This window comes from Barbus barbus (genome assembly GCF_936440315.1).
Source record: "Barbus barbus genome assembly, chromosome: 1".
NCBI classification, from domain to species: Eukaryota; Metazoa; Chordata; class Actinopteri; order Cypriniformes; family Cyprinidae; genus Barbus; species Barbus barbus.
The window spans coordinates 895,001-918,036 of record NC_136729.1 but is presented as its reverse complement, the minus strand read 5'-3'; the positions used below and the strand labels follow the sequence as shown (position 1 = coordinate 918,036).

At 40.7% G+C, this 23,036-nt stretch overlaps 1 protein-coding gene across 4 annotated transcripts in view; it reads right to left on the bottom strand.

Moving 5' to 3' along the window:
- Positions 1-23,036, bottom strand: part of nrxn2b (neurexin 2b) — a 711,451-nt gene that overhangs the window by 41,618 nt on the left and 646,797 nt on the right. The gene's annotated exons all lie outside the window — the stretch shown is intronic.

The window sequence follows — 23,036 nt, the reverse complement described above, 5'->3', positions numbered from 1 at the left end:
ACAGTACATCAACGCATCAATGTTGCTCAAAGATCAGCAGCGAGAGATGTGAAACTCTGCTGGATATACATTTTTACAAAGTGATCGTATAGTGGAATTAAACTCAAGATAAAACATACATTAAAGAAATAAAGTACAAATCACTGTCTCTGTTCTCATTTCTCATAAATTCACAAATACAGAGAAACTAGATTTAAGCAACCATCATTTTTGTATGAAATGGAATACAGAAAGAAAAGAACGGCCACCTAAATGGCGCAGTTACACAGTTCAGCACGTGCGAGCACATAGCACGTGTGATAATGCTAACACTCAGTTCGACTAATATATTCTTACACAGCACATGACAAATCCGAATATAAAAACATACCTGGGACAAAAAGGACCAAAAGCTGGTTAAAAGGACAGTACATCAACGCATCAATGTTGCTCAAAGATCTTAAATGAAATAAACAGAGATACTGAGTTCACGAGCAGGTTACACACACTTCATTTTATCATCGCAAATAACACATGACTCGACTGACAGAACTAGGAACTGTCAGACAAATGAAGTAAATTTGTGAGTAGTATAAAAGTCCAACCTTACACTTGAAAACAGTCTAAACTCAGTTTTTATGACGCAGCGCTTATTGATGCGACTTACCAGCAGCGAGAGATGTGAAACTCTGCTGGCGATGACGTAGCTCCGCCCTTAATGTCACGTGCATAATTGCGAGTGATGCAACAGCCAATGGCGAGTTTGCCCATTTAAAGCATGAATTTAACAACATTATTTAAACTCCGTTACATACACCCCCCTAAATTCTGCTAAATTGGGCGAGAACCAGCATATGTAACAAACTAAATATACAGTAAAGATTGCAGAAGAAAATAAAAAAAAATTTAAATAAAAACAGGTGTGAGTAAAAGAGCTTTACAATACAGTATGTCAGAATTGATCTCTTCCCCAGGAAGTGTGAAAGAATGGAATGGTACCAGGTTCCACTCTTAACACAGACTATAGGAGGTGCAGTCTACACACTCCTAGTGGTTACAAATGTATCTCTGCTCTTCAAATATCTTTTGATGCAACCAAACTTCTCAGACTCTTTCTCAGAGAAGGAAAAACTCACTTCAAAGTCATTCTCTTAACATCACAGTCGACTCTCAAATATGAATCATTTAAAACTCAACCAATTTAACCAAAAATGTTCCTTAACAACTCCACTACAAAGTTAGTTCCTTGAAAAACAACTTGTGCATCACTGTGCGAATCACTTTCCACTACATTCTGACTATCAATTTCACAAATAAGTCTGTTAGGGGGCTTAATTGATCTCCCTAATCGTGTAGTGATGTGGCCTGTATATGTACTTGAGGGCTGCTTGCAAATGACAGGGGCAAGTCTGTTATCAGGTTCTTGCAAACAACTGGAGTACTCATTTGGCTTGGTTGCAGGTAAACTCTTTATACTCTCAGCAGGTTCAGGAACATGCTCAGGTTCTGCACTGTACTGATCATTGCCAGAGCACTTAGGAGTCATCTCGTCAGGAATGTCTGAAACTCCACCACAAGTGGCATCCTGCATTTCGTCACTGTCATGTGTTCCATCCATCTGCATTAACCATTCTGATGTTTTTGAAACCGGATCAGGATCATCCATCAGAGCAGAATCGAGAGCACTGCCACGGGTAGCACCAGTGGAATCTGATTGAACTGATTCTTCCTCGCCATCATCCCAGGATAAAAAATTCACTGAAAGCAACAGATTTCTGTGCACCACTTTCTCTTTGCCAGTCTGAACATCCATAATCCTGTACACGTTAATCTCTGGTCTCACTGATTGAACCTCATACAAAACAGAGTCCCACTTGTCCGCAACTTTCCTCTTGCCTTTCTCCCCACGGTTAGCCAGCAAAACTCGATCCCCCACTGCTAAGGGTGAACCTCTGACCTTCCGATTGTAAAGAATGGCATGGCGGTTCTGCTCTTTGAGACTGTGTTTCCGGGCAATTTCTGCAGCTGCGCTCAGATCTCTTCTCAGTGCAGTGACAAACTCATGGTGGCTGACCACCCTCTCATCGCAAAGGACATGCTGAAACATGATGTCGATCGGCAGCCTCGGGATACGCCCAAACATAAGATAAAAAGGAGCGAACCCGGTTGTTTCATGCACAGTACAATTGTAACTGAAGGTTAACGTTCTTAGAAGCTGTGGCCATCTCGCCTTCGATTTCACTGGGAGAGCTCTTATCATATTACCCAAGGTCCTATTGAAACGTTCTGCTAGACCGTTACCCATAGGGTGGTATGGTGTGGTGTGTGATTTTTGAACACCAGCCATCTCAAGCAAGTTCTTAATGATTTTGCTTCCAAAATTTGCACCCTGGTCCGAATGTATTCTCTTTGGAAATCCATAAATGCAGAAGAGGTCATTCCAAAGGCGATGGGCAACTTGCTTAGCCGACTGGTTGCAACAGGGAAAGGCGTGTGCCATCTTAGAAAAGTGGTCTGTCACTACTAGGACATCGACGACCTTCCCTGAAGTCTGTTCAGCACTCCAAAAGTCTATGCATACAAGTTCCATAGGCTCAGAAGTACGGATGTGCTCAAGGGTTGCACGAGCATTTGGCTCTGGGGTTTTTCCAACAACACACCTCTGGCAGTTCTTCACATAAAGCTTGATGTCTTTACTCATTCCTGGCCAAAAGAACCTTTCAGCTGCAAGGGAGAGAGTTCTTGCACCACCTTGATGTCCAGCTGAGTCATGAACACCACGGAGAACATCATGCCTTAGGGAATCTGGTACAATGTATTGAAAGAGTTTCTTATTCATCAGTCGATCTTTCTTCACTCTGTACAGCACACGATTACGAATCTTTAGCTTTTTCCAGTGCTTCAAAAGGTTTGTCACAGAGCTAGACTCCTTTGCTTTCTCACTCTTTGAAGGACGTTTATGTCTCAGAACATAGTTGATGACTCTACCAACTATGTTGTCCTGCTCTTGGAGATTTGCTAGTCTGGAAAACGGGATTGCAACAGATGGGTCTTCATCAGGGAGTTGGAGTGACGTTGGACTTGTCACAGGCAATGGACTAACTTCACCATCGCAGTGAGCAGCCAGAAAAGCAGAAAGTTCAGCAGCATCAATAGATCCAGGACATGAGTCATTCACGTCATCCTGCAACTCGTTCTCAGTTTCGTCGTCACTGGTAGCCTGCACATTCTGACAGTTGTTAGTGACACGGAAGGCATCTTGCACGGTTCCAGTAACAACACCATTTACCTCATCCAAGAGAGAAATGTATGGTTCTTTCAACAGACGATGACTGACACAAGACTTGACAAAGGGCTCTCTGCTCAAGGCATCTGCAACAACGTTCTTCGTACCTGGCACATACTTCAGGTCAAAATCGTATGCAGCGAGCTTTGCCACCCATCGCTGTTCACACGCATCCAATCTGGGTTTGGTTAGAATATAGGTCAAGGGGTTATTATCAGACCATGCAGTGAAATGTCTCCCTTTTAGCCAGTGGCTAAACTTGTCAGAAACGGCCCACTTTAAAGCCAGAAATTCGAGTCTATGTGCTGGGTAGTTCATCTGAGACTTGGAGAGCGTTTTGCTGGCAAAAGCGACCGGACGTGCAACTTTCTCTCCAGGGGGCACCTGAGATAACACCGCTCCTATGCCATCAAATGAAGCATCAACAGAGAGAATAAAGGGAAGACTGAAATCTGGGTGTGCTAGAGTCACACTGTGCAGTAAGTCTTGCTTTAAAGTTTCAAAAGCAGTACGACATTCACTAATCCAATCCTCGGGTGAAAGCTTCACGACACTGAGTGGCTTCCTCATCCGACCACACTTCCTCTGAGCCCTTTTCTGTGACTGACCTGATAGGAGACTAAAAAGAGGTTTTGCCTTAGCAGAACAGTCTATAATGAAGTGCTGATAATATAAAATCATACCCAGGAAAGATCTGATCTTCTTTTGAGAAGGGGTTATGCCATCCGCTTCCATGAGGTCAGCAGTCTGGATGTCACTGATCACCTTCACCTTTTCTGGGTCGGTCTGCACACCATTCCCAGTGACAATGTGTCCCAAAAACCTGACAGATCTCCTGAGGAACATACACTTCTTTGGCGCTAGCTTTAAGTTGTGCTTAGACAGGCGTGAGAAAACAAGTTCCAGTCGGTCAAGAGCTACTTGCTCACTCGGAGCAAAAACCATCAGATCGTCCAAATAGCAGAGAAGGCTTGTGAAATTTTCATCCCCGAAAATGGACATCATCATCCTCATAAAGGTTGCTGGACTGTTGGTCAAACCCTGAGGTAGACGATTGTACTCGTGGAGGCCAAAAGGAGAGGAAAAAGCAGTGTACTTCTTATGCTCTTCAAACAAGGGAACATTATAAAAGCCAGAAGTCAAGTCCATGGTCGAAAAGAAAACGTTGCCTCCCAAAGCTGCGAGTGCATCTGCTTGATGTGGGAGTGGGTGAGCGTCCTTCACTGTCTTCGCATTCAGCCATCTAAAATCTGTACAAATACGAAGGTCACCATTCTTTTTCCACACTAAAACTAGCGGCGATGCATATTCACTCTGAGACTTCCTTATAATGCCTTTAACTTCCATCTCACTCAGGGCAGTGCGCAGCTTATCATAGTGGCTGGGGGCTACACGTCGATAAGGGAGTCGAAATGGCTTCTCGTCCACCAAGTGGATTTTGTGGACAAAGTCGGTGGCTTCTCCACAATCCATTTTTCCACGTGAAAAGGTTGACTCGTGCTTCTCAATGAGGCTCAGAAGTCTATCCTTCCACTCCTCTGACACTTCACAATCATCCAGATCCAAATCCTGCAGTTCTAATTTATCCAGCACGTTTCTCCTTTCATCACTGGTCCGTACAGGATTTACAGGACTTGCAGCACACTGAACGTTGCTCTTCAGGGACTCCGGTGTAGACAACTCTTCCACAGCAATACAAGTAAAAACATCCACAATCTTCGTGTTTTTCTTAAGAACGATTACTTTGTCTGTAGGGTTCATTATTTTGAACGGCACCCATCTACTGCCCCACATAGGTGTGATTACTCTCCCTATGATCACGTTCCTTGGACGGCATTTACAGAGGGTCGGCTCAACAATGACTGTGCTCCCCACAGAGACAGCTGTTGACTCGGGAAGCTGAGCCCAAGCGAGATGTTCATGGTGCGGTTCTAGAGTTACTTTCTCCTTCAACTTAGCAGTGCCCACTCTATCAGGTATGTCTTCACCCTTCCATCGTTCCACATTTGAAAGTAGAGACAGGAATTGATGACATTCCACATCTTCAGAGTTAACTGGGCTGGACACGAGTCTCCAGTATCCATCGGTTTCTTTCATTTTTTGAATCAGCCACTTGATAGCATTGCTGCCCAAAATCAAATCGTCGGTTTGCCCTGGAACCACTAAAACTGGAACAACCATCTTGCAGGCATAAACTGAGAGCTCAAGTTCATACATTACTTTTGGAGTAACACGCTGTCCACCACAACCAATTATGACAACATCACTGGCAGGGAAATTTCGTAAATTAGGCTTGGACTGTAACAAGAGACGTTCAGCAGCTTCACTCATCGTGCATGCCATGGAGCCACTGTCAACCATAGCTTTCAGCTGAAGGTCACCCCATACTGTTGCTGTTGTGTAAAACAGACTATCAATTCGCTGTACTCTGTGCGTGTTCTGAAAAATTAAAGTTTTCCCTGCAGGCTCAACAGAACTAGAAAGACTATAAACTGAGGTTGGGTCCTTCATACAACACTGGTTTGGAGGAATAAACTCACAATCCACACTGTCCTCCTCTAAGTGCAGATCTTCTAGTTTCCCAGCCCTTGAGAAGACGGAGATTTCACTCTCTCAGGACAGACAAAGCGGGAATGGTCAGGGGAGTGACACTGGAAGCACAACTTTTTCTCAAGACAATGTGTGAGGCCAGAATGATCAGGGCTCGAACAGACAGTGCATGGCAGGTCATTGAGGCCTTTTACTCGAGGTAGACTCACTTTGGGCTTCACACGTGAACTTGGCTCTTTGCTGGCAGATTCTTTTAACAGGACTTTTTCCAATAAGCTCATGACTCGCTCCAATGCAGACGCTTCCAGAGACCTGGACTGCTGGACATCAGGAGTTGGAAGTACTGCAGACGACAGTTCCACTTCAGTTCTGTTCACAGAAATTTTAGTGGGTGCTGCATGTCTTACTGCAGATACAAGACTGGAATCTGAGTGATATTCATTCAAAATATCTTGAACTTCTCGCACAGACCATGCGCCAATTGTTTTAGATCGAAAGGTGATGGCAAGCTCTTTACACGGACAGTGTCTGATGAACATGCGTGTTACCTCTGTTCCTGGACAATCCAGTACTTTACCCTGTTCCCTCAAGCGCTCAGCAGCGACATCAACTGCCCGGTTTAGCCTGATCCAGTACTCGTAGGCGTCCTCATCTGGTCTAGGTAAGGTGGTATAAAAGTCAGCCAGTGGGAGAGGAGAACAAGGAGCAGCTTCGAAGTGTTTCCTGAGAATACTAAAGATTGCATCAGGGTTATGCACAATGTCAATGTCACAGTTTCTTATGCCAAACTTGACCACATCCCTTGCTTTGCCTCTCAGATGGACCATAATCTCCTCCGCTTGATGCTCTTTCCTCAAATTATTGCGTTTTATATAGTCTCTCATGATATCTATCCACTCACTTAAGTCGACAGCATCAGAAACTTCTCCCCTGAAGCTAGGAGGTTCTCTCACATTTCTGGAAAAGGACAACTGGCTTTGTATCAGGTCCAGCATTTGTGAAGCTGATCCATCTGCAGTCACATTTTTGGAAGAATCGTCAACTGAATGTGCGTCAACTTTATGTGTTGGGCTTAGTCTGGTGACAATGCTATCAGCAATTTGCTGACCAACTTGGCTGATTATGTCAGACATTGCAGTGATTACATTTGGTGGCTGTGAATTAGGGTATGGAGTAGACGAAAACACACCCTGCTGCTCACTTAAACCATCCGATTCATAACGTGTGGATGGGCCCCCACAAACTAAAGGATCTGAATCTGAAGCGTTACGGTCTACGATCACATGAGTATCACTCTGTACATCAGGCCCACTGAACTGTAAAGACTTTGGTACTTTCAATAAACCCCATCCTCTACCTTTACTACCACAGACTGGAGTATGATATTTATCAAAGCCACTCATAATGACTATCAGTACTTGTAAAAAAAAAACTGAGTACAATAAATCAGAAACCTCAAATGTGCTGTTGTCCGTATAGCAAAATGTCCTTAGTAAATGCTGAACATTGCTTAAGTGCTGTCTCTATATAAAAAAAATTGTCTTTCATTTAAAATAAAAACACCGTTCCTGAGCAAAATCGTGTCCACCTGACTCCAGCGGATGCTTTAAGATGAACCCTCGGCCGCTTCAGGAGCCATCTTGATTGAAGAAACAACGGGTCACGGCACCAATGTGACTGTGTGTGTTTGTGTGGATGGAATCACACTGAGAGCAGGTGGATGGTTACTCAAGATCTCTTTACTGAGCCTGAAAGAGACAGACTGGGACAAAAAGGACCAAAAGCTGGTTAAAAGGACAGTACATCAACGCATCAATGTTGCTCAAAGATCAGCAGCGAGAGATGTGAAACTCTGCTGGATATACATTTTTACAAAGTGATCGTATAGTGGAATTAAACTCAAGATAAAACATACATTAAAGAAATAAAGTACAAATCACTGTCTCTGTTCTCATTTCTCATAAATTCACAAATACAGAGAAACTAGATTTAAGCAACCATCATTTTTGTATGAAATGGAATACAGAAAGAAAAGAACGGCCACCTAAATGGCGCAGTTACACAGTTCAGCACGTGCGAGCACATAGCACGTGTGATAATGCTAACACTCAGTTCGACTAATATATTCTTACACAGCACATGACAAATCCGAATATAAAAACATACCTGGGACAAAAAGGACCAAAAGCTGGTTAAAAGGACAGTACATCAACGCATCAATGTTGCTCAAAGATCTTAAATGAAATAAACAGAGATACTGAGTTCACGAGCAGGTTACACACACTTCATTTTATCATCGCAAATAACACATGACTCGACTGACAGAACTAGGAACTGTCAGACAAATGAAGTAAATTTGTGAGTAGTATAAAAGTCCAACCTTACACTTGAAAACAGTCTAAACTCAGTTTTTATGACGCAGCGCTTATTGATGCGACTTACCAGCAGCGAGAGATGTGAAACTCTGCTGGCGATGACGTAGCTCCGCCCTTAATGTCACGTGCATAATTGCGAGTGATGCAACAGCCAATGGCGAGTTTGCCCATTTAAAGCATGAATTTAACAACATTATTTAAACTCCGTTACATATATATAGAGAGAGAGAGAGAGAGAGAGATCTATACACACACACACACACACACACACATACACATAAAATATTTATATATTAACATATTTTATATATATGAAAAATAAAATAAATAAAAACATCAAAATATAAATTCAAATGAAAATATCTATAAATTCTAAGTATTCGAAACCTCTAACAGTATGTCAGAGAGACTATAATATCACAGTCAAGCGTCTCGTGTTCACTGAAACAATCTGTATTTGATTCTGTTGCTGAACTTTACTTGTTCTCTCTCTGATCACTCCTCTTTTAATTAACGTTCTCAATGCTGTAAACTAATGATAGACGACTTTAATTAGATTATAATTAACCGCTGAGTTTCATCTGAACAAATACCACCACAGGGAGAAGAGCTGGAGACAGAAACAGAGTCAGACAGACAGATAAATAGAACATGATGGATAGATAGATAGATAGATAGATAGATAGATAGATAGATAGATAGATAGATAGATAGATAGATAGATAGATAGATAGATAGATAGAATTAGTTTTAAAATTATTAATACTATTAGTTATTCCAATAATTCTTCTTTTTATGTATTTAATTTAATTAATTAGACCTTCACTTCACATTCACAAACCCTGAAGTCGTGGCCTAATGGTTAGAGAGTCGGACTCGTAATCCAAAGGTTGTGGGTTCGAGTCTCGGGCCGGCAGGGATTGTAGGTGGGGGGAGTGAATGTGCAGCGCTCTCTCCACCCTCAATACCACGACTGAGGTGCCCTTGAGCAAGACACCGAACCCCCAACTGCTCCCCGGGTGCTGCAGCATAAATGCTGCCCACTGCTCCGGGTGTGTGTTCACGGTGTGTGTGTGTGTGTTCACTGCTGTGTGTGTGTGTGTTCACAGTGTGTGTGTGTGTTCACTGCTGTGTGTGTGTGTGTGTGTTCACGGTGTGTGTGTGTTCACTGCTGTGTGTGTTCACTGCTGTGTGTGTGTGTGTGTGTGTGTGTGTGTGTTCACTGCTGTGTGTGTGTGTGTGTTCACTGCTGTGTGTGTGCACGTTGGATGGGTTAAATGCAGAGCACGAATTCCGAGTTTGGGTCACCATACTTGGCCCTATGTCACTTCACTTCACTTAAACAACAGAAAAAATGGCAGCAGATGTGAGAGATCTGAGAGACTAAAGGTTCATACATTTATGAACCTTTATATATATATATTTATATATATACTGTGATCTTTACACTATGGACACTTTACACTATGTGCACTAGACACTTTACACACACTGCTGCATGTACACAATCCCACAAAAGACTCAGCAATATATGTATGTTTACATGCTCATGCACTACAAATCATCCTGCACTGTTCCCCAACCAGCTGCTGACTCAAATGTCTCTCTTTGCACATGTACAGTATTTTTGAAGCATTCGTATAGTTTGTATTTTTTATCCTTTATTCTTTTAGTTTGTATAGGGTAAATACTTATATATAGTATACTTATAGTTAAATCTGTCAGTAGGTTAGTTGTGTATAGGTTTATAGTGTTTTTTACTTCATTGTTGTATGTCTGTATTTATGTAGCACCGTGGTCCTGCGAGGCACGACATTTCGTTCCACTGTATGTCCCCACATGTAGCAGAATGACAATAAAGCTCAACTTGAACTTGAACTTATACACAAAACCCTTATTGCATACTGCCATCAGAAACAGGCTGAATTCAGAACAGCACTAAGTCTCCACTATCTTTATATAGATACTATGTTTTGTATGCCCATCCCTCGCTAGCTTCTCTTAGTCTGGTCGACTATGTGTATGTGTAGTGTGCTCTTCTGAATGAGTGTGTAGTGTGCTCTTCTGAATGAGTGTGTAGTGTGCTCTTCTGAATGAGTGTGTAGTGTGCAGTGTGTTCACTCTGAACTGATCGGCGTCTCTCAGCCTCACTCATCAGCCAATAGGAGACGAGCAGCACATGTGACCCATGTCCAGCAGTGACCGTCACCCTTCAGTGGAACACATGTAATTAAACGAACCCGCTCACTGGCTGGAAAAGCAGATAATGAGACGCAAACGAGCAGGCTCACATCACATCAGATCTCTCTGCTTCACACCTGCTTTCCATCAGAGTTTCAGGAGAGTTTATAACAAATAACAGTCATTTATTCATGCTGCAGTGCATGCTGGGAACTCACAAATTCATAACATATCAGCCATACTGTCCGATATGTAGCAATATTAAGTTCTTTGTTTTGGGTTAATTTCTTATACACATTTCTTAAAAAGATAAATAAATAATATAAAATAATAAGAAATAAATAAATACATAAATAAATATATAAATATATATATATATTAGGGCTGTCCGTCAATTAACATTTTTATTCTAATTAATTATATGATGTGGCAATTAATTAATCTAATTAATCGCAAATTAAATTTGGCTGTGAAAATATCTACAAAAGATTATGTAAAGCTATTGTTGTGTTAAATGAGAAAAGCATCAAGTAGACATTAACTAATAGCTTTAGAAATAAATATTTTATTTAATTCAAAATAATATTTACTACACATAAATGTTTAGGCTACAACATCCTAACATAAACTCTGGAACATGAAGATGATTTGAGAAACATCTCAGTATTGAAAGTCACTGGTAACCAAATTAGCTTTGTTTCCAGCAGTCTTCACAATACCTTCTATTATGTTCCACAAAAGAAAGTAAGTCATACAGGTCTGAAACAACATGAGGGTGAGTAAATGATGATAAATCTGCCAGCAGGTGGCGGTGAGGTCTTTATTCATTCATTCATTCATTTGATTCGGTCAAAATGCGGATTCATTCAGAAACTCACAGAACAGTTATTGTGGCTTTATAGGTAATATTTGCATTAGACAGAAACTCATACAGGGGCATTTTTTGCCCCCAATATTTTAGGGCATAACTGCATTTATGGAGTTGTTGCCCTGCATTATATTTGTCAACAGTCCACTGTATGAAATATAAGATGATGTACAGGTTTGGGGGCGGGGCCAGTGCGATAACTACATTACAATATTTTAATCACGTTACTTTTTATAACTAATTAATTAAGTTAACGCGTTAAACTGGCAGCCTTAATATATATACACTGCCGCTCTAAAGTTTGGCATCAGAAAGATTTTTAATGTTTTTTTAAACAAGTCAAGGCTGTATTTATTCGATCAAAAATACAGAAAAAAACAGTAATATTGTGAAATCTTATTGCAATTTCAAATTTTGTTTTCCTATTTTAATATACTTTAAACTGTAATGTATTTCTGTGATCTGCAGCTGTATTTCCAGCATCATTACTCCAGTCTTCAGTGTCACATAATCTTCAGAAATCATTCTAATATACTGATTTATTATGAGTGTTGAAACTGTTGCACTGCTTCATATTGTTTTTTGGAACATGCGATAATTTTTTCTTTGATTCTTTGATGAATAAAAAGTTAAAAAGAGCAGAATTTGTTCAAAATATAAATATTTTCTAACAATAGAAGTTTTTACTATGACTTTTTATTCATTTAACACATCCCTCCTGAATAAAAGTATTCATTTCTTAACAAAAAAAAAGAAACAGTGTACTGACCCCAAACTTTTGAATAGCATTGTATATTGTTACACAACATTTCTTTCTTTTTTAAAATAAATGCTGTTCTTTTTAACTTTTTATTAATCAGAGAATCCTAAAAAAAATAAAATAAATCACAAATATGAAGCAGCACAACGGTTTCCAACACTGATCATAAATCAGTATATTATTATGATTTCTGAAGGATAATATGACACTGAAGACTGGAGTAATGATGCTGGAAATACAGCTGTGATCACAGAAATACATTACAGTTTAAAGTATATTAAAATAGAAAACTGTTATTTTAAATTGCAATAATATTCCACATAATAACAGTTTTTTGCTGTATTTTTGATCAAATAGATACAGCTTTTATGAGCAGAAGAGACTTCTTTAAAAAAACATTAAAAATCTTACTGATCCCAAACTTCTGAGCGGCAGTGTATATATTAGGGGTGTAACGGTTCACAAAATTCACGGTTCGGTTCGATACATACAGTGGTGTCACGGTTCGGTACGTTTTCGATACGGGGGCGTGTTGGAAGTATTTCTGTTTTAAACCATGAAGGCGAGCCAATGTATATCACACAAGCACGCGTTTGCACCAGGGTTAGCACACGGTGAACGTCTTAATCTCAGTCAATTCACTATAAGCAGAAAGTGAAAGTAAAAACGGAATGACGGAGTAATGATGGAGCTTATTCTCTCAGAGACAAAGAGAGATGAATCTACTTGAACATATGCTGATAACGGTATAGCCTATAGCTGTTTTCATTTATGCCCTTAATGTTTTTCTTGTGGCCCATACATACTGAAAAAAAAACAACTAAAAAATCGAGAAGAAACATATTTCGTGTTAAACAGGTTGTTTTTGAAAGTCAGTGCTTGAAATAAAAGCTTTTTATTTCATTGATTTTTATTGATGACTGCAGTGTTAATATTTAAATGTTCGGACTATAATTCATTGTAGGTAGCGTAGCCTAATAGACCTGTTTTAAAAGACCTACATTTTATTAAACATTTTAATTGAGGAGTAAATATAATCTTATGCTTGCAGCATGTCAGTTATGTGGTAATTATTACAGGGCAAATGAATTGTACTTTTAATTTAACAATAATAGTAACTTCATAATAATAATAGGCCTAATAAAAATAAGAATGTAACAGGCCTACATTAATTGGAAATGCCAAATCCTTTTAATATTGCCAGTAATTGATGTTTTTGTGGCCAAAAAACACCTGCGTTGGCTAGGGCACACCATACACATGCCTGAACACCGCCTGCCGCACCAAGTCCTCTATAGTCAACTAATGGGCGCAAAGCAGTCCGCTGGAGGGCAAAAGCGGCGTTTTAAGGACTACACCAGGGACCTCCTAAAGCGAGTGAACATTCCCCTTACGCAGCTCGAATCTCTGGCACTCGACAGGCCAGCCTGGCAGGTCACCTGTGCCACTGCAGTCTCTCAAATACACCAAACCAACCAAGAACGACGATCCGAGAGACGCATCAAGAGACACCAGTGGGCGGCTGGTACCCCCCTGGTATCTGGTTTCCCTTGCTCCATCTGTGGAAGAGTGTGCGGCTCAAGGATCGGACTCTACGCCCACGTGAAGCGGCACCAGCGGCAACGCTTCCTGGAGCAAGCATCAACATCGAACACGATGGACAGCTAAACGTGTGTGTGTGCGTGTGTGTGTGTAAGTGTAAGTGTATGTGTGTGTGTGTGAGCATGTGCGAGTGTAAGTGTGCGTGCGTGTGTGAGTGTGTGTGTGTGCGCATGTGTGTGAGTGTGTGTGCGTGTGAGAGAGGATCACAATGGCACTGCTCTCATTCCACACTGAAGTCCAAACTCAAAGCTGCTCTGGCTCACAGCAGCCAATTAAATCAGCGGCTCTGATTGGCTCTGTGTTTAATTGCCTCGGTCTTGTGTCAGTGAGGCAGACGCTCAGAGATCCAAGATGGCCGACAGCCGCGTGCAGTTTCACTGCTGTAACGTGTGCAGCACAGAAGCAGAGTAATTGGGCTCTGCTGAGATTTACAGCCAATCAATCCAGCTCTGAATCTCTGAATCCAGCAAACACACTCTTCCATCTCCAGAAATATAAAGCACACCAAACTCAGCTTTGAGGGGAATCACATCCCATTTCTGTTGATCTGTATTGTTTTCTTTCTGAATAACGGATCTTATTCCCGTCAGACCGCAGTGAGAGGAGATCGGATGCTTCACCAGACACTTAACCAGGACGTGATTTCAATTCTATATTATATACCACACAATTTTAAAGCACAATGTGAAGGCAAGAAAGCAATGCAAATAAAGTGAGAGAAATGTTCAGAAAGCAGAGACATACATCTGGTTAACATCGACATCCGGGAAGAACTGAAAAAAAAAACAGCGTAAAATGAAAATATTCTGTAAACGTGAGAAGCCCATGAGCTGGAGGTCAAAGGTCATCTGCTGCTTCTCTGGCTGTTTGCTTGCAGCTTTAATGAGTTTGTGTTTCCTCATTATGTCCTCTCAGCCGCTCCTACATGCACTGATTCGCTTTTAATTGTTGTCTTAACGCTCCTGCAAACAATAGCCAACGAGGACCAAAGCACAAGGGAGAGTCTTCATAAAAAAAAACAGGCGACTGCAGCCTCGTAAACATCATTAAAACCTGAGGCGTCCCAGAGCTAGCGCTCACAAACACTCACGTCTGAATCCTGCACAGACACACACTCGCTCTCTCCACCGCACAACATGAAGATGAAGATGAAGCTCGTTAGCAGAGAATCGGCTCAGAACTCAACAGCTCATGTCACATTTGATTCACTCACAAACGACTCTGTTGAGTCTGTAGTTTTCAGTTAATCCAAGGAACCGTTTCACAAGCCTACAAATGAAAAGACCTCCTAAAGCCGGGCTCACACTGTGTGATTTTTAAAAGTCTTTTGCGATTGCTGCTTGTCACACTGTACGAACATGATCCCCATGTCAGACTGTAGGATCTCAGTTGTCTTAATGTCAGACTGTACGACAGTCAAGACGCGACAAAAACGGACGTACTCAAGAAGACTTGTCCGGAGTTTTACGTCATCAATACGTGACCCGCGTTCTCTCGCTATAATGGTAGCTAGCAAACAACAGCAACGTGTAGCGTTAGTTTTATTAATTACATGCCTTGATGTTAAAAAAAAAAAACAACGAAAAAGACGACGTGTGTGGAGCAAGTCATGGCTGGGCAAAAGAGGACTTTATGGACTTCCAGTTCTACAGAGCGAACTTGAGCTAATTTTGTTATTCGAGTTTAAACATCCTGCCCCTTAATAAATAAACTTTAAGTAAACTTTACCTTGTTCATATATTGTTTTTACAAATAATGAATGGTTTGAAGTTGTCGCGCTAATTGCGTCATCAAGTTCAGTGCTCCTATTGGTTCTTGGTTTGACGTCGTCGTAGGAGATGTCACACTGCAGGAAAGTGTCTGAAATCTTCTGACACTGCCAGAATTTAATCGGAGGAAAAAAATGATCGCAACGGCCATTAATCGGCTGTCGGTGAACATGTCAAACCAGCGATCTAGACAACCGATTTTAGCCTAGGATTATAGGAATCTTTTAGGATTTTCAAAATTTGTCTCAGACGAACAAATCGTGGCCAAAATCGCACAGTGTGAGCCGGGCTTAAAGAAGATCCAAAACTTAAAGTGATATTGACATTTCACATTTACAAATTAAATGTGAATTCTCCAGTTTTAAATTCTGTACAGTCCAGAGTTGTGAACTGATGGATAGTTCACAATCACAGCAGGAACTAGTGTTCATGTCGTCAACGAAAACTATGACGAAAAATGTTCATTGATGAGCTTTTTCCCAGGACTGAAACGAGACGATAATAAATGATATCTGTGACTATATCAAGATGCAATATCGTTAACTATAAAAGACGACACTAAAATGTATTTCAAAAAATAAAAACTTTACCAAAATCCAAAAAAAAGAGGAGACAAAAAATATTGTGTTCTGTTTACTACGTGAGCTTTCATGTGTGTGGTCAGCAGATATCAAAAGTTCAAATCCAAGAATCAGAGCTTCTCTGTTACAAGGATACATTTTCTGCCTGGTGTTTTGCTTTGTATCAGTTTAACCATTATACTGCATAACAAAGATTTCATTGAATAAATTTGACTAAAATTCTCAGACATTTTTTTGACTAAAACTTGGCTAAACAAAAACAGGACAAGGTTGACTTAATATTATTATAACTCAAATGTACATTTGACACAATCTGTTTTGAATTCAATTTGACTTGAAATGGAGAATCGGCGTGTATGAACGCAGTCTCTCGACAGATGAATCCAGTGCAGTGAGGGGAGCTGATGAAGAATCGTCACTGGAAGATCTTCACAGGACGAGCTGGACTCAAACCGGGCCGCAGGGGGTTCTGGGTAATTGCTGTCACTGTGTGTGAATGTAGGGAAGTTCTCGGGATGATACTGTCTCTCTCTCTCTCTCTCTCTCTCTCTCTCTCTCTCTCTCTCGTGTCTGAGGGTCATCAGCTGTGTTTATCAGCTCTGTGTAATCAGACGCGTCTCAGTACTCAATCCATTCTGCCAGCCTGATCGCAGCGCAATTTTTTTCCACCAAGAATAATATTTGATTCTTATCGAGCCGCATGATAACCCATGAAAGACTTAGAGCCTGTGGTGGCCGTCGATGGCAGAGAGAGAGTGTGTGTTACAGAAACCTACATTTCTCACAAGTGAGGAGAGACAGACAGACAGCTGGACAAAAAGATGATAACAGCTATATCAGACATCTATCTATCTATCTATCTATCTATCTATCTATCTATCTATCTATCTATCTATCTATCTATCTATCTATCTATCTATCTATCTATCTATCTATCTATCTATCTATCTATCTATCTATCTATCTATCTATCTTCACCTTTCTGTTTGTCTATTTATCTGTTAATAAGTTAATTGTTAGGGTAAGATTCTTTAAAGGAGACCTATCATGCCCCTTTTTACAATATGTAATATAAGTCTCAGGTGTCCCCAGAATGTGTCTGTGAAGTTTCAGCTCAAAATACGCCACACATCATTTATTATATCATTTAGAAAATGCCTATTCTGAGTGGAAGCAGAAACAGGCTGTTTTTGTGCACGTCTCTTTAAATGCAAATGAGCTGCTGCTCTCCACCCTCTTTTCCAGAATAGGGCTCTGCCTTTAGAGCTCGTACCTCAGATACTCTGTCAAAAACATCTGTTTGGTTTTTATTACCATGTATATCATGCAGAAATAATGCGTTTTAAAGCCATATTAGTTTAAACTTCTGATACAGGAAACAGCTGTCATGGGGCATGCAAGTACTAAGTTCTCTGTCATGTCTTATTGCACTTAAACGGTCAAATACACACACGTTTATGTTAAAAACACAGAAAGACAGTCCGTTATGTCTGTGAAGGTAAACAGCTGGGAAATAAATTGTGTGTTTATATTAGATCTGTGTATTAAGTGACAGCAGCATAATATACAGTACCTGCTGCTGTCTACACTGTTGTAGAATATCAGAGACTGAATCAGACAAATTTAAGATGCGATCAGAACATTGAAACATGAGAAACTGGAATTCCACCGAGAGGCCCAAGGAAACAGGACACCGTAAATCAGATTCCTAGCACCAACTAGTCTGAAGCAAGCAAACTAACCAGCAAGCCTCTGTCACAAAACAGCTTACAACCTTGAGAGAAAAGAACACTTATTGATAATTCCAATTCAGGAAGGAGACTGTCAAATATGGGGCAAATAATCAAGACTGATGGTCAAAGAGATGGCCATCATGTGTTCCACGATTGAATTCATGAGCTTCCTTAGACTGACTTCTCCCCCACATAGAAGACAGACCAAACCAATATTCCTTTGTCTAAAGAACATACCTCCGTTCTCCATAGAACCATACAAAGACTTTCTTTTTCATATGGACATAAAATCATCCTAAAAGGACATTTCTATGCAGAACCCCATATTATGTTTGTAACCCACATATTGGACTATCACGTTTTAATCAAATATTATGCGTGTCTTTTTAATCATTATTGAATAGCTGAAGGATTCAGATGCGTGTTTGGTATGTATGAAAAATCATGCTTTAAATGTTTCTTCCAATCAATTCTTTGTCAAATGTATCATATTCTGGTTATATAAATCACATCCAAAACTATACTTTGCAAGAGTGTGTAAAATTCGGACCATGTGACTGGTAACATGCTGATTTATGATGGAAGGAACACCCCTAGCTAAGATAATATCTAATTGGTCAAGACACCAGAGGGGATGTGTCCAGAAGCCGAGTTTAAAACCTCAGGACACCATCAAACTCTCTCTTAGTCACCCGTCTCCTCTTCTTTTTAAAAATGCTCTTCTTCTTAAAAATGCTCTCTTGGCTCTCTTGGTCCCCACGTGCCAGCTGCTACCATAATGAGAAGAAAACCAACCTATAGTCTCTTTACATCCTTTTATTCTTTTACTTTAATTTATTTTCTTTTCCGTTGTGAGTTTCGTGTACTCAGTTAAGTTTTGCTGCCATGCCTCGTCTCCGAGTTCAACTGGAGTCTGTGACCGCCTCAAAACTTCTACCAGCCACAACTCCATCGGCTTCCCAAGACGTCACTTCAATGACTACTGAACTCTCAACCAATCAGACACTTCGGGGAACCCCCCCGTCTGCAAGGACTATGACGACAAAAGGGATTCCCTTAGCAAAGCTAAGGTTCTAACTGAATCAGGTGCAGTTAATATAAATTTTAGCCTCATTGAGAAACTCAAAGCGAGGGTTAAATAGGTGATTGATGGTTGTTCAGGTCTATGCAATTGAACATATTGCTATAAAGTTGGGATATCACGTTTTCATTCTCTTAAACTCATCCTTTCCTCACTTTCTCTCTCTTTCTGCAGCGTGTGAATGTGTGAATGCTTGTGTTCATGTGTTAGATTAGTTTATGTCTTAGATTTATATAAATAAAATCTGATTTATATTGAATATAATTGCTCACAAGTTAATGTCTTAAACTGCCGATCTTGTTACCGTGCTATTAAAGTGTTTTAACTATATTTTGGATTGTAATATCCAGTGCAGAGTTGATGTTATAAGGCTTGGTCAATGAATCGCTGCCGAAACAGTGATCAGCCGTGAAACACTGATTCTGTTCAAATTCCTTATAAAATCATAAATGATTCCCTTTGAGCTAAATTAAACTATTTGCTTTAAATTACATATTAATATAAAAAAAATTTATTACGTTACACTGTTAATATGAGCCAAACAATAAAATAAAAGCATATCACTTGCTGCTCTGTACTGAATAACATCTATAGCTTGAATGCTGATTTAAATGCTCTAGCGTGCAGATAATCATGGCAGATTGTGTGCGGCTAACTCAGGGCAGGGGCTCTGCTGATACAGCAGTGTCCATCAGCAGTCGTGGGCGGGGCTTGTAAAATGTGATGTCACACTTTACGGATTCTGCTTGCTCTGAGACACTGCTTATGATTTATGGGGATTAACAAAAGAAGCGGGTGGATTTTTATCATTATAGGGTGGTTGTGTACACACTGCCATCACATATTTATGTTCAAACAACATGTGAAAGTGAATTTTGCATAATAGGTGCCCTTTAAAGGAACAGTTTCTGTATTATTCCCTCAGTCCTGTCCACTATTGTTTTTTGTTGTTTGCTGCTTTGACACAATCTATAAACAATGGTGACTTGACTTGATTTGAGACGATTGTTTTAAAGATGTATGACCTTTTTTTCAGGCAAAATTACCTTCTTTCCTTCAAGTTTTTAAAAGGGATGCAAAATCATAAAATCACACACAATTCCAAATGTTCTGAAGGCACTGAAGGAGAGCAAAGGCCAAGGTCAATATTTTTGCCAAATAATGTTTTATTATTATTATATCAAACCCTACTGTATGCCTTCACAGCACCTGGAGTCACATGGGATTATATTATACTCTTTCATCATTCCCCAAAAGCATGAAGGTGGTCACCATTTATTGCTAATATATGAATGTGCATGAGCAGGACATTCCTTAAAACTGTGTTCAAAAAAAAAAAAAAGTCAGATGGCCTTAAAGAGTAAATAATGACAGAACTCTCTTTACTAAGTGTAACTGTATCTTGTCATGCAATTCTCATCATGCCTTCTGTCCTTTAGCTGAAGCTGAAGATTACATCAGTGAGAGGATCATCCTGCATTCAGACAGAAACACAGTACGGCTCTGTTCTAATTGATTTGAGAAAGATTACAGAGATGCCAAGATGCTCACTAGTAAGTGACCTACAGCACAGAAGCTTCAGTCTGAGATTAATGGAGCGTATCTGCCCACCCAGGAGCATGGGCGCGGGCCGTTCATCAGCCATGAGTGAGTGTCAGTGCTCGGGACGGCTCCAAGAAAGCCAAACCCACCCACACTGACACCTGAATGAAGTTATGATCAACAACACAGCATCAAATAAACCACGGATATCACAAACTACAGACAGACACTCTGCAAAAAGTGCTGCTCTACCTCAGGATTTCTGTTTTCCAGCACAAACATCTGAACATTCTTAAATCATGGACTGGAGATTCACCATGACAAAAGATGAAAAACTTCTTCAAAATAAAGAAAGTTTAGGATTAAAATAGGTACAAATATCCACAAATGGTGTCACTTTTTATTGAATCGAGGCTTGTGGTAACTAAAAGAGTATAAAACTCTGAGAATCTGACCTGCTTCACTTTTATTCTTCATAATGATGCCCTCGTTTCTGAAACTCAAACTGGAGAACACAGAAGTGTGTGTGTGTGTGTGTCTTGAGGGCTGAAAGAGTTTCCTCCCACACAGGGTAAAATTAATTGCTGTCCCCTCCAGACACCAACACACAGATTAATCACCGCGCACCTTCACAAACACCGTAAGCACACACACACACACACACACACACAATACAGAGAAAGGCTTTATCAGAGGAGGAAAACACACACATCTCACAACCCAAGGTCTTTATCACAGCCGGAACACACAAAAACAGGAGTATGTGAGAAAGCAGCAACGGTGAACCGAGAGAGTGAGGGTTGACGCCAACAACAGCCTGAGAGCCTCCATCTGTCCTTCAACACACACTCTGAGAGACAATTACTGCAGAGACCGAGAAACCGGTTAGTAATTGATCTCGGAGAGAGAGAGAGAGAGAGACGGGCTGGTGATTTGGGGTAAATGTTAGAAGAACATGATAGATAGATAGATAGATAGATAGATAGATAGATAGATAGATAGATAGATAGATAGATAGATAGATAGATAGATAGATAGATAGATAGATAGATAGAACCTCCTCCATGTTGTGGCCAATTATTCCAGATTTGCACAATACGGTCTTCAAGAGAACACAATGACACAAACACACACACATACACACACACACACACACACGCACACACACACACACGCACACACACTCTCATATCCCATCTGCCATTGCAACTGCTGTTGTGTTGCATTCATTTCCGTCCATAGTGTGTGTATCTGAAATTAATTATTACTCCCTCTGTTTTAAACAAAACTACTAATACGGCTGGAGAGCTTTGAGTTAATGAAGTATTTTGTCGTAAATAAAAGCTGCATGTTTACCCAGAAGCCCCACTCATTTACAGATGGAGTATGTATGTATATCTATGAGCACACATATAGTTTCCCACGATCCCCTGCAGCTTCCCCTCACCGTTCCAGCTTTATATCAGCACTAACTGAAAAGAGCAGGTGTTTCTACTTCTTTAGCTTGAAATCCTCCCACACACTGTCCAATCCGCCTATAAGACATCAGAATAAAATGAGACATATGTAGAGTTCAGAAAACTCCTCTCACAGACTCAACACTCACATTCACAGCAGATCGTAAGCAAAGTCTCCAAAAGACCTCAGCCTACAGTTGCTAAGATCCAGCAGTTGCTGTAAGCCCCACCCTCTAATATAAACCAGTCACTGTAAGCCCCACCCTCTAATATAAACCAGTCACTGTAAGCCCCACCCTCAGATACACAGCAGTTGCTGTAAGCCCCACCCTCTAATATAAACCAGTCACTATAAGCCCCACCCTCTAATATAAACCAGTCACTGTAAGCCCCACCCTCTAATATAAACCAGTCACTGTAAGCCCCACCCTCTAATATAAGGCAATCACTGTAAACCCCACCCTCTAATATAAACCAGTCACTGTAAGCCCCACCCTCTAATATAAACCAGTCACTATAAGCCCCACCCTCTAATATAAACCAGTCACTGTAAGCCCCACCCTCTAATATAAACCAGTCACTATAAGCCCCACCCTCTAATATAAACCAGTCACTGTAAGCCCCACCCTCTAATATAAACCAGTCACTGTAAGCCCCACCCTCAGATACACAGCAGTTGCTGTAAGCCCCACCCTCTAATATAAACCAGTCACTGTAAGCCCCACCCTCTAATATAAACCAGTCACTATAAGCCCCACCCTCTAATATAAACCAGTCACTGTAAGCCCCACCCTCTAATATAAACCAGTCACTGTAAGCCCCACCCTCAGATACACAGCAGTTGCTGTAAGCCCCACCCTCTAATATAAACCAATCACTGTAAGCCCCACCCTCTAATATAAACCAGTCACTGTAAGCCCCACCCTCAGATACACAGCAGTTGCTGTAAGCCCCACCCTCTAATATAAGCCAATCACTGTAAGCCCCACCCTCAGATACACAGCAGTTGCTGTAAGCCCCACCCTCTAATATAAGCCAATCACTGTAAGCCCCACCCTCTAATATAAACCAGTCACTATAAGCCCCACCCTCTAATATAAACCAGTCACTGTAAGCCCCACCCTCTAATATAAACCAGTCACTGTAAGCCCCACCCTCAGATACACAGCAGTTGCTGTAAGCCCCACCCTCTAATATAAACCAATCACTGTAAGCCCCACCCTCTAATATAAACCAGTCACTGTAAGCCCCACCCTCAGATACACAGCAGTT